Source organism: Corythoichthys intestinalis, chromosome 16 (assembly GCF_030265065.1).
Source record: "Corythoichthys intestinalis isolate RoL2023-P3 chromosome 16, ASM3026506v1, whole genome shotgun sequence".
Lineage (NCBI taxonomy): Eukaryota > Metazoa > Chordata > Actinopteri > Syngnathiformes > Syngnathidae > Corythoichthys > Corythoichthys intestinalis.
In genome coordinates this window covers 20,835,577-20,848,020 of record NC_080410.1, presented here as the reverse complement: position 1 = coordinate 20,848,020, position 12,444 = coordinate 20,835,577, and the positions used below count along the sequence as shown (strand labels likewise).

The 12,444-nt window shown below is 38.6% G+C and overlaps 1 protein-coding gene across 2 annotated transcripts in view; it reads right to left on the bottom strand.

The window, feature by feature from the left end:
- The window catches only part of cacna1ia (calcium voltage-gated channel subunit alpha1 Ia), a 284,448-nt gene extending 272,365 nt beyond the window's left edge, over positions 1–12,083 (bottom strand). For both annotated transcript variants that reach the window (XM_057860633.1, XM_057860634.1), the window contains exon 1: positions 11,339–12,083. The gene's annotated coding sequence lies outside the window, so the exon portion shown is untranslated. The remainder of the gene's footprint in view (positions 1–11,338) is intronic.
- Positions 12,084–12,444: the final 361 nt, after the last annotated feature.

The following is a 12,444-nucleotide window of genomic DNA, read 5'->3' as shown; positions in this document are numbered from 1 at the left end:
TTGCTTTTTGTGTGATCACCAGTGTTGTTAATCTTACTGAAAAAAAGTAATTAATTATAGTTACAAATTACTTCTCCCAAAAAGTAATTGCGTTAGTAACTCAATTACCTGAATGTAAGAGTAATTAGTTACTTGGCAAAGTAATTGGTGATAATTACTTTTTTTTTCCCTTCAAAAAAAAAAACAAAAAAAACAAAAAAAAAACACAACATTGGCCACACTATGTGAAGTTTTTTATGGAGGTTTTTGGTACAATTGGCCCGAGCCCAATCCTTTACCCTGAATCAACTGTTAAAAGTTGTTAAAATTGCTCCCATTATTGCATTAGTTCCCTTCTCTCTACTTTTGACATATTAAAGTTTTAAAACCGTTTCATCATTTAAAGATAGATTCAAGTCAAGATTTTGCCGATTTAGACGTATTTTAGATAAAAAGTTACTTAGGTTCGCTAGGAAGGTTCTCTACAACAGAGCGCTCCTAAAAAGCCTACTGCTTTAAGATGGCGGCTATCTACTAACGCATTTAGTGCCATGTCTGTCATTTTGCATCTAGTTATATCTATATACAGTACAAGTGTTATCTACCATGTCTACCATATCTACTATAACATGCGGGCGTAGTTTGGCGGCTATCGGCTACAACATGTATTATTGGAGCTACCTAGCATCGCGTTTGCTCGGCGTCACAACTTTCTTGCCTGCTCTGCTCTGTCGTCTCGGTGAGTCCGTCTCCCTCAGACTTTTCGACCAATATAGTAACGCATAGTAACGCATGCCTTTCCGTCCTCAGTAACGGTAACGGCGTTGCCAAGATGAGAAAAGTAATTAATTAGATTACCCACTACTGAAAAAAATAACGCCGTTAGTAACGCCGTTATATTGTAACGCCGTTATTAACAACACTGGTGATCACGTTTCTGATGATAAAAGCCTGTCTTTTGTAACGAATTCTCCAAGTTAAACAAGACTTTAAGATAGATATTCAATAAACATTTATATCTTTTCTATTTGCGTGTCTGTTCTAACAGGCGGATAGTGGATTTGACATTTATTTTAATCTCATCGAGTGGGCAGAAAAAAAGCGCAAGTTTTCTCAATGTTTAAATAGTCTACACATTTTTATGATCATTATAAATGCATTTACACAACGAAATAACGCTGGAAAAGTTTGTTACATATATTTCTCATATGAGACCAAAGCGCCACATTCATTTACATTCAGCGAAGCCGACACAGGTTTTCCGTATGTTCAACAATCAATTTGAATCCTTTCCATATCCCACTCCTACCACAGTTTTTTGCTTTTCAATTCCTCTGTCTTTAGTTTGTTTTTCACCCCTATAGCTGCTCCATATCGAAAAAGAAGTACCAGGATGCTCGCGGCGGGGAAGATTGAAAAGAGAGCGCAGGCATGCACAGTACCTTCTCTGTTTTATCCAAATTATTTATTTTATTTAACATCCATACATCGTTTGGCATAAATATATGAATATATTGTATATATATATATATATTTTTTTAAAGTTAGCGTGAGAGAAGTCGGCCCGATCCGACCGTAAATAATCACACATAAGTTGCTCCAGAGTATAAGACGCACCGTCTGCCAAACTAAAAAAAAAACAAAAAAAAACTTTGACTTATAGTGCGAAAAATACAGTACATACAATCAGTGACACCAGTGGCACACCAGTTGCTGCTTTCTAGAAAATACATGCAGACACTGCATTGACTGTCTTTATTCTATCTTTTTTTTTTTTTTTTTTTTTTTTTTAAACCTGTCCTGTTCAGCTGCTTTGACAATCTGAGTATTCTTATGGTCTGAAAAGAAGTGATTATTCATTGTGTTTCATTTATTAGGAGAAATCAGCCAGCAGGAAGGACTTGGGGGGGGGTCAGGAAGAAAAATAGAAGAGGAGAGACAGAAAAAAGAGAAGAACAAACAGCAACAAGAAATACATTCAACACCTACACTACCTATGAATTTCGTGGTGCTATCTTTAGCTAAATTTATTTCCCGTGGATGCCATGTGATGGGCCTGATGACGGAAGAGAAAGAGGTGGTGGGGTGAGTGAAAAAGGAGATGTGATTAGGCGGGGTGGAGCGTTCAAATCAGCAATGTGAGGTGCAGAACCCAGTATTATGTAAATCACTTGTAAGTGTGGATATGTTGATATTCTATTCTATGCTGCCTGATCACTAATCCTGGCACCAACAGTTTTTATACTTGAGTGTGTATAATTGCACCCAGTCATGCGTGAATCCTATCAGACGTATGATAATCCTGCAGACAAGTGGAAATGCTGCACGAGGCCCGCCTCAAGGCAACGGCACCAATCTGGGGGGTGAGCCAGCGCGGCCCATTCCTCCTCCCACAGCTCCGCCATCCCCCCGGGACCAGGGGTGGTCCCCTGGACCATTCGCGCCCCGATTAACCGGCCTTTAGGGAAGGGATGAGGGAACACGCCACCGACCCCCGCACCTGCCCATCAGCCACCCACAGCCCTCTAGGCCCGTGGCAGGACAGGATCCCCACCCTGCCAACCCACCGGCACTTGGCCGGCCATTCACGCCAGGGCCCAAGTAGGATACCCATATAGAAAAGAGAAGGGAAAGGATGTGGAGAGTGCAGAGAAGCCACCGCAGGGCGTCGCAGGACCGAAACCCAAAACCCCCACCCCAGAATCCCCCACCACCACCGGCTGCCCTGGCGAAGAAGAGGCCCCACCATGGGAGCCACACCAAAAAGAAAAGTGTGGGATCCACCTACCACCCTATTACTGTGGCTGCCATGTCCCTGACTCAACCGTGATGGGATTGTGTGAGGAGGGTAGTGCAGTGTACTCGCTTTATTCTGTCTTATAGGCACAATTAAATAAATATGAGTTCTACTATTACTACTCATGTGTCAATTTTGCACAAATTTGGTATGGATGTTACCACATTAGCCATTTATACCAATTTATAAATTAATCCAAGAGTTTATTTATAGTCTACTGCATTTATGCATATCAATCACTGGTTCATGCAAATCCCTGACATGATCTATCACAAATCCCGACACATGCTGTACTGCATCTTTCAATGGGGTGTCGTGTGATGGGCCACACACTGCAGCTTGTCATTGGAGATTAGGTTGAAATGTGTGCCTGCGTGGGTTTGTAACCATTGTTACACTCTGGTGGATGTACGTGGATTAACTTCAAACTATAAGAACAACACAAACACGAAACTCTGCTTGCAAATAAGTGCACAAATTTTAAACACTGTTCTCTTCTAGCTGAGGATGTAGGTTTTATTTTCACAATTGCCTGTCTGTTATAAAAGGACAATAGAGCAATAGATGTGACATTAACACTAATAGTAGGAAGACATACTGGTGGAAAAGAAATGCAATGGCTTCATCTGTAACAACAACCACTCTCTCCAGAGTGAAGTAAGCATGATATAATGATTATATTAAAACTGCCAGTGCAGACTGGTAGAAACAAGCAAGCTGGAAGCAAGAAGAGGAATAGAAGTCTTCTGATGAAACCAACCCTCTCATGTTACCCACAACAATAACAGCTGCTTGTCAGTTAAGCAAGTCCAATTAGAACTAAGAAGGCACATTTTGATTGGTGGAGCACAAACAACTGTACATCACACGGATACAAAAGAATTAAAGACTTTCCCAAGGGTTATTTAAACTTCACTGAATTTGGACCACCTGTGTTTATTACTTGACCAGCCTAAACTATGAGAAAAAATGAGGTAGCTTGTGATCTTTAGGAAACAGTCAAGCAGTTTATTTCATCATTTGATATTTGCTTTACTAGGGAGCGTCCAACCGTCTCCTTCAACAGTCTCAGAATTAGAAATGATGCAATGCCAATGACCTTGAGATTTTGTCTAGCAGCAACTAAGCAACTTTATTTTCACAAGGTGTTGGTATTATTTTACCAACCGTTGTATCTTTTTCTTTGAGCTACCACATTAATAGTCCTCTGGATGCAATCTGTCACAAGCACGCATGCTTGAACCACTATCCCGGTGGTGACACGCACTTGTGGTCATATTCACTATGACACGATAGCAGGGCCTGTGGGTGATTGTGCATGAGTCAACAGCCTGGTGTGCTGGGAGGCATATGTGACTCACTTTTGCAGGATGTGTTAAAAGGAAAAAAAATCTCAAAATAATATAATTTACTGCTCATCTTTATTCACTCAAAACCGTCTAAAGGCAATACATTAAGCATGATGGAAGATAATTGCTGAAATACGCAAAGATCAACAACTACTATATGTAGTAGCGCTGTAAATCAATTTTGATGACGATGCAATATTGAGTTTTCAGTATTATGTAGACATTTAACATAATCAGTTAACTTTCACCTAGAGCAGGGGTCCCCAAACTTTTTCCTGTGAGGGCCATATAACATTTCCCTTCTCTGATGAGGGGTTTGTAACAGAAAAAGTGTGACGATTGCAGGAGTGCCTAAATGTAAAAAATTATTGTTTTTCAGAAAGCCAGAATCAAAAATCCCTTTCTGGATTCTTCAAGGAACAAAAGTAAATAAAATAAAAATAATAATAATTATATAATATAATATAATATAATATAATATAATATAATATAATATAATATAATATAATATAATATAATATAATATAATATAATTAGGGCTTTTTTAATTAATCACGTTAAAATATTTGACACATTTATCGCACATGCCCCGCTCAAACAGATTAAAATGACAGCACAGTGTCATGTCCATTTGTTACTTGTGTTTTTTGGTGTTTTGTCACCTTCTGCTGGCACTTGGGTGCGACTGATTTTATGGGTTTCAGCACCATGAGCATTGTGTAATTATTGACATCAACAATGGTGAGCTACTAGTTTATTTTTTGTTTGAATAGTTTACACATTTTATTAAAACGAAAATATTAAGAGGGGTTTTAATATAAAATTTCTATAACTTGTACTAACATTTATCTTTTAAGAACTACAAGTCTTTCTATCCATGGATCGCTTTAACATAATGTTGACAATGTTAATGCCATCTTGTTGATTTATTGTTATAATAAACAAATACAGTACTTATGTACAGTATGTTGAATGTATATATCCGTCTTGTGTCATATCTTGCCATTCCAACAATAATTTACAGAAAAATATGGCATATTTTATAGACGGTTTGAATTGCGATTAATTACGATTAATTAATTTTTAAGCTGTGATTAACTCGATTAAAAATTTTAATCGTTTGACAGCCCAAAATATATAATATAATATAATATAATATAATATAATATAATATAATATAATAACACTATTAATTAAATAGATAATAACCAAATAACCCTCTCTGGGTTCTTCACAGAAAAAAGCCAGGAAATAAATAACACTATTGGAAAAAAAAAAAAAAGTTCCAGGGGCCGGACCAAATGTGGAGGTGGGCCGTATCCGGCCCGCGGGCCGTAGTTTGGGGACCCCTGACCTAGAGCAACAAAAAATATACAAAAGAAATTTTGACACCATCAACAATTTTGCTGCTGAAACATTTCAGAAATTTGAGGGAATATCATTCCACTTAATTAAAATAAAAAATGATGACTGTGTTTTGCATTTCAATCGATTTGATTGGATTGTTTCTAAGCCAGTCGCCGCGTCAATTCAGATTTTACATATATCTTACACCCCTACTTTGTAGAAGTCAATTGTGATTTAACACTGAACTGTTTTTCACCATTTCAGTTTTTCTGTTTTTTTTTTGGAGATGGCTAAATTGGCATCTTGTGACACACTTCACCTTCGGCATGAGTCATAACTCGCCCACTATTCCTTTGTTTGCGTCACTGATTATTGCACTGTGCAGTTACCTGACTAACTATGCCAACAAACTGAAAATACTTGACATTTCCTTTAGCATTTTATACTGGTGTGTGCAATTTAGTGTGCCTTATATTCTGCCTACACATCACGTAGAAAAATAAGAGCGAGGATAGGGATTTTTTTTTTTTTTAATTAACGCAGACATAAAATTTAGTATTGGCCTAGGACTTTGTACTGCTCTGACAATCTATTGGATATATTGCAGCTTACTAGATGACATACTGTGTCAAACATGTGCTGCAATTATGTTATGACAAAGTAGCCTCAATTTTTCCAGGTCTAGTGGGATTTCATTGACATTTGACTGGGGCCTGAGATATGACACAGTGGCTTAGTGTTTTAAAGATTTTGAAACCTCTTTTAGCCATTTTTCTTTTAACTTTTCAAATGTGGTGCTCTTCTCTGTGGTATGTGGAAATTAAGAGACATTTATCTTATCATTACAGGGATCAAATGTGTAGCTAGCTATTACGAATTTTTGGCTTAAATGGTACTGTCCATACGAAGCACAGTTTCCATGTGCAGTCTTGTCTTTCTATAAATCTTTACAAAATGAGTGCAGTTGAGATAGTTATCCATAGATTTGTTGGACAATTTGCAAGAAACTGAACATTGTTTATTCATAATAATTAAATTATGTTTCCTGTATTCGGTCAAATATATAGATTTCTATTGTGCTTCTGCTTCTGAGTCATCTATGTCTTTCTAGTGCTGCTGGTGTTCGGGCCTCTACCTGCCAAATTTCCATATTTTTTGTTCCTTACTGTACAATATCGACTCTATCGCTCTCATTTTCCTGTTCTCCATCTCTCACGTGCTTGCGCTCTCTCATCCCTTCTCTCTCTCACTTTTTTTTTTTCCTTCTCCATTTTGGCCCTTAGTGGGAAGCTCTCCAGGCACAGTATGTGGCTGCCCTCAGCACACAGTTGTACAGCCATTGTTTCACCCCACTGGATAATGCCAGCATTCTCAGCAGCCCCCAATAGCATCTGACTCACGGTCCCTTTCTTCTCCTCTTTTTTGTTTTTATCCCCTCCAACTGTACGCTTAGCCTCCATCTCCCCTGACTCTTCACTTGATCCCTCTCTCATCTTCACCCCGTGTCGCTCTGATGCACTTGAAGCCTCCCCTTTGCTTGTAACTCCAGGTCTCTCTTGTCCATCTTTCTTACATTTGTTATACATTTTTTCTTATCTTTGCAGAATTGCGTCTCGTTTTGCTTATTAACCCATCTAATTTCTGCCTATTCAAATCATGTCTGGTTACTTTCAGGTTGTTGAGAGTCACTGCTCTGCCTACACCCACCCCCACTAACTCAAACACGACGTCTGTGTGTGCATGTTTCCGTGCAAATTCATACAAGACACTGCTCATGGGAACATTTCAGATGTTCAATCGAACCTCTAAAAGCAAATGCCCATGAATACATACAATTCTCAAACTGTCTATAAATTTAAATAAAAATACGATCAAAATGTATGCAAAACTGACCGTTGCATTAGCATAAAAAACATACAAGACCTCATACAACATATCACCAATGGCCTAAGAGTTTATGTGAGCAAGTGCCAAATAGTAAATTCTGGGTATGTTTTTTTTTTTTTTTTTTTTTTTGCGGTACTTCTTTCAAAAGAGGGGTCTTCCTGTTCAACTTTTGCAAGTTCTCTGCAGATATTTTCTCCATGTACTTGTTCTTCTTCACACATTTGAAATAAGTGGGCTGATTAAAATTGCCCTAAATTGTAAATGTGAGTTTAATTTGTTTGTTTATTTGTTACCAGTGATTGACTTGCAACCAGTCTTGGGGATATCCTGTCCCTCATTCAAAGTCAGCTGGGATAGGAAGAATTATAAAAAGATACTAGCGATGAAATAAGAAAATAAGGAGAGATTTTAAGAAAAAATGTACACAAGACATTACAACTCCAGTATGACTTTACACTTTTCATATCATAGAAACTTTGATTTTCCATTGATATGGAGGGATGTTGAAATATCTGACTCAAACCTTTGCAATACACATTTGTCAGTTAGATTACAGTGGTATGAAAAAGTACCTGAACCTTTTGGAATTTCTTTCATTTCTGCATAAAATCACCATCAAATGTGATCTGAACTTTGTCAAAATCATACAGATGAAAAAGCAGAGTCTGCTTTAACTAAAACCACCCAAACATTGATAGGTTTTCGTATTTTAATGAGGATAGTATGCAAACAATGACAGAAGGGGGTAAAATAGGTAAATGAACCATCACATTTAATATTTTGTGCCCCACCCCCACCCCTTTGGCAGGAATAACTGCAAACCAGTCGCTTCCTGTAGCTGCAGATCAGTCTGGCACATCGATCAGGACTAATCTTGGCCCATTCTTCTCTTAAAAAAAAAAAAAAAACTGCTGTAGTTCAGACTGATTCCTGGGATGTCTGGCATGAATCACTGTCTTTAGGTCATGCCACAGCATCTCAATAGGGCTCAAATTTGGATTTGACTGGCCACTCCAGAATGTGTATTTTCTTTCTCCTGAAACCATTCTAAAGTTGATTTACTTCTGTGTTTTGGATCATTGTCTTGTTGCTGCATCCATCCTCATTTCAGCATCAACTTTCTGACAGACGGCCTCAGGTTTTCCTGCAAACAATCCTGATAAACTTTTAAATTCATTCTTTCATTAATGATTGCAAGTTTTCCAGGGCCTGAGGGCTGAAACAGCCCCAAATCATGATGCTTCCTCCACCATGCTTCACGGTGGGGATGAGGTGTTGATGTTGGTGAGCTGTTCCATTTTCGCTCCACACATGACATTGTGTGTTACTCCCAAATAATTCAACTTTAGTTTCATCAGTCCACAAAATATTTTGCCAAAACTATAGAATGTCCAAGAGCCTTTTTGCTAACATTAAACGAGCAACAATGTTTTTATTTAGACAGCAGTGGCTTCCTCCGTGGAGTCCTCCCATGAACACCATTCTTGGCCATAGTTTTACATATAGTTGATGTGTGCACAGAGATATTTCTGCAAGTCTTTCGCAGACACTCTAGAGTTCTTTTTTTTTTTTTTACCTCTTTGAGTATTCTGCGCTGAACTCTTGGCATCATCTTTGATGGACGGCCACTCCTTGGGAGAGAAGCAACAGTGCCAAACTCTCTCCATTTGTAGACATCTTCTCTGACTGTCAATTGATCCAGAACATCCAGACTTTTAGAGATGAGTTTTGTATCCTTTCCCAGCTTTAGACAAATCAACAATCCTTGATCGCAGCTTTTTTGACCAAACCATGATGCACATCAGACAATGCTTCTCATCAAGACAATTCTTACCAGGTGTGTGTTTTATAGTGGGCAGGGCGACCACTCATCAGTGATTGGGCACACACACCTCACTTAAATTGTTTGGTAAAAATTGGTTTCAGTTGCTGTTTAAGTAACTTTAGGCAGAGGGTTCACTTACTTATTCTTTCCCCCTTCTGTCATTGTTTGCAAACTATCCTCATTGAAATATGAAAACCTATAAATGTTTGGGTGGTTTTAGTTCAAGCAGACGCTGTTTTTTCATCTGTGAGATTTTGACAAAGATCAGCTCATTTTTAATGGTGAATTTATGCAGAAATGTGAGAAATTCCAAAAGGTTCAGCTACTTTTCATACCACTGTAGGTTTGAATGCTTCAATAATCTTAAATGTAACAGGGATTTACTTTGTTTTTTTCTCTTGTGTGGAAATGAACATATGAATAATTCGTTATGGTGACACCTTAATACTGGGTAATATGCGGTAAATATCCATTATCTCTTATTGCGAACTCAAATCTAAATCAAAGCAAAACGATGAACCGAACAAATTGTTTTCAACCTTGAAGGAAGAGAAAATGGATGATAATTGTTTAAAGGATGTTGTATGCGTGAGTGGGTGCATGTGTTTGTTTGCCTCGTCATCATTGTTTTTTAAAATGATGATTTCACAGCAAATTTTCTGGTTTTGCAGCAGCACATTATTTGTAAATATCCTAGTTGTTACTATGAGAGCTTGTGACTCAAGGAAAATAACATTTATGTTAACCGCATGTCGGAGATAATGTGTTGATCGCTCCTTTGGTTGTTCATAGATGAGTCTTCATGTCGCGCTGTCAGAAATATTGTCAACAAGCATGGCTGGTTCTCTTTGCAATGCTATGTATTAGAATGGACGCTTCAGGTCTTCTCAACAATTTGAATTTAGATGTCAATCAACGAATGACATAAGCTTACTACGTGATATGATCTCTTTGTTGAGACACCTTAGCTGACAGAAAGAAAAGTTGGCAAAACATGAATGTTCAAGTGTGTTGATAGGTCGTCCCAAGGGTTTCAAAGTTCATTGGGAAATAATTGCCCCTGATTGGCCACAGAGCTTAAGGGCATTTTATTACTATAAAGCCTTTTAGGCGGAACCTCGGGACTTGCAGCAATTCTGCAGCATGAAGCATAAAATTCATCCAGGGAGAGATGCCAGAGTGAAAGCCTGTCCTTCTTCAGCATTATATTTGTTTATGTGTGCAATCCAATCATATTACTTGAAGACTCGATGATGGCAAATGATGGCAGCCTTATTCAGAGTCACTCTAATGCACTCATGCAGGAATTAACTCACTGGTATAGTGCAACAGTCAGACTATACTAAATACGTCACATCACCCTGAAGTGACTGTTTTAGCAGCTCATTCACTCCAAGCCATATAATAAGGTACATCTATAGTCTAGTGTACACTAATGTTGTATGATTAAAAAAAGAATAATAAAATAACAATGAATATATTATAATAAGCTGAAGCATAGATTTACTCCATGCCAACTATACTACCGCACTAAAAAAAAAGTCTAAATTGTTATTTCTCCAGCAGGGTCTACTGAAATTTTGACAATTGTCTCACATTGGATCTCATTAACTTGTGGCACACCATTCAAATGAAGCTCTATATTGCACAGTCCATGAGTAGGTAAAGTGGAAATGGAGAGGGTGAGAACTAATGGCAGTCTGCCTATTTGTCAGATGTTTATACCCTTTAAAATATTTAATATATATATATATATAAGAAACATACAGGTTGAAGTGTTGATTATCAATGTAAAATGACTTAGTGTTATACATTAAATAACCAAGAAGTTAAAAAGGAAAGGGAAAAATCAAATAAATAAACCTAACTGGTGTGCACCAGTGAACAAGCGAAAGAAGCAATCCAGAACCATGGACAGCACCATCAACCACACAGATTAGCTACACATTCAAATAAACTAAAAATAAATAACAAAGATAAATTAATGCATTTTCATGCTATTCCTTCCAAGCATGGCCACGTAGGTCTCATGGACAGGCAACATTTCCCATTCTTTCAAAACATATGCATCCAGATGTTACTTAAGAACAAATACATTAAAATATGACAATAGTCACCATTAGGAATAGACAGAATTTGACAGGTCAAACTTACCTTGACTGTCATTAAAAGCGAAGAGGATGTCCAGGAATTACTGGACGATCCAGCCAAGGGCTTCTTGCTCCGAGAACACCATAAAGAATCAGTATCCTCTGGCCATGATCAGTCCGTGTAAAGTCATTTTTCTCCAGGAACGTCGCCGAAATGCTGCCGTGCACACGCGCCGAAGCCCGACTGTGGAAAATGTTGAGATTTTTTTGCGCGGTGCAGCCCTCTGTGGCTCCGTCTGGTGCGCACCGGTCCTGCTATTTGGACTCACATGTCCAATAATGTCTCCCACCTGACCAGGTTGTATGAAAGGGAGGGGTGCGCCATTCTGAGACTGCAAATGTCAAAAGTTAATCAATATTTGGAGTTTCAACAGAAGCTGCGCGCACTGAGAAATTTTGGGCTCACTTTTATTTTCCACCCTCAGTCACGTTGGTCGATCACGCTGCAACAGGAAGAGAAAAAAACAGCTGTCGGACCTTGCGTGAGTTAATTGGGGTAAAAAATCCTTTAGTTGGCAAATGGGTTTGAAAGCGCCAATTTAGGAACCCCTCTAGCACATTTTCCAAGAGGCGTTTCCTCACAAATTTTCAACTTGGTGCAAAAGGGGAGAAAGAAAATCCGATCAGACTTCACTTCATCACGTGTTATTTCCTCGTCCTCGTGGAACAAGCGAAGGCGAACGAAATAGTTCCCACGCATTTGTTAGTATAGTTTGTCTGGTACAGCGCGCCGGCAAAACCTTTTCTCAGTGACGATACTGAGAGCGTGTGCGTGTGTGTGTATGTCTGACAGAGCGAGAGGGAGAGAGAGAATGGTGATGCACCTGATGGATTAGACTGAGCGCATTCCTAAACTCCACTAAAGGACAATCTCAACAGTCAATTTGTACGAGACAACGTAGCACACTGGCATATTTAACCAGTCGTTTTATAATCTTTAACTCATTGGCTACCATTGACGGCGTCAGACGTCCAAACTAATTTGAAGAGGGAGGGTTGGGCCACCCTTCCAATTCAAATGGAAACGGCGATTAAGGGTAGGGCGGGGGGTCATAGCCCCCCCTGGTGGTCGAAATTGTCATTAGATGTAATTGACTTTCCAATACATGA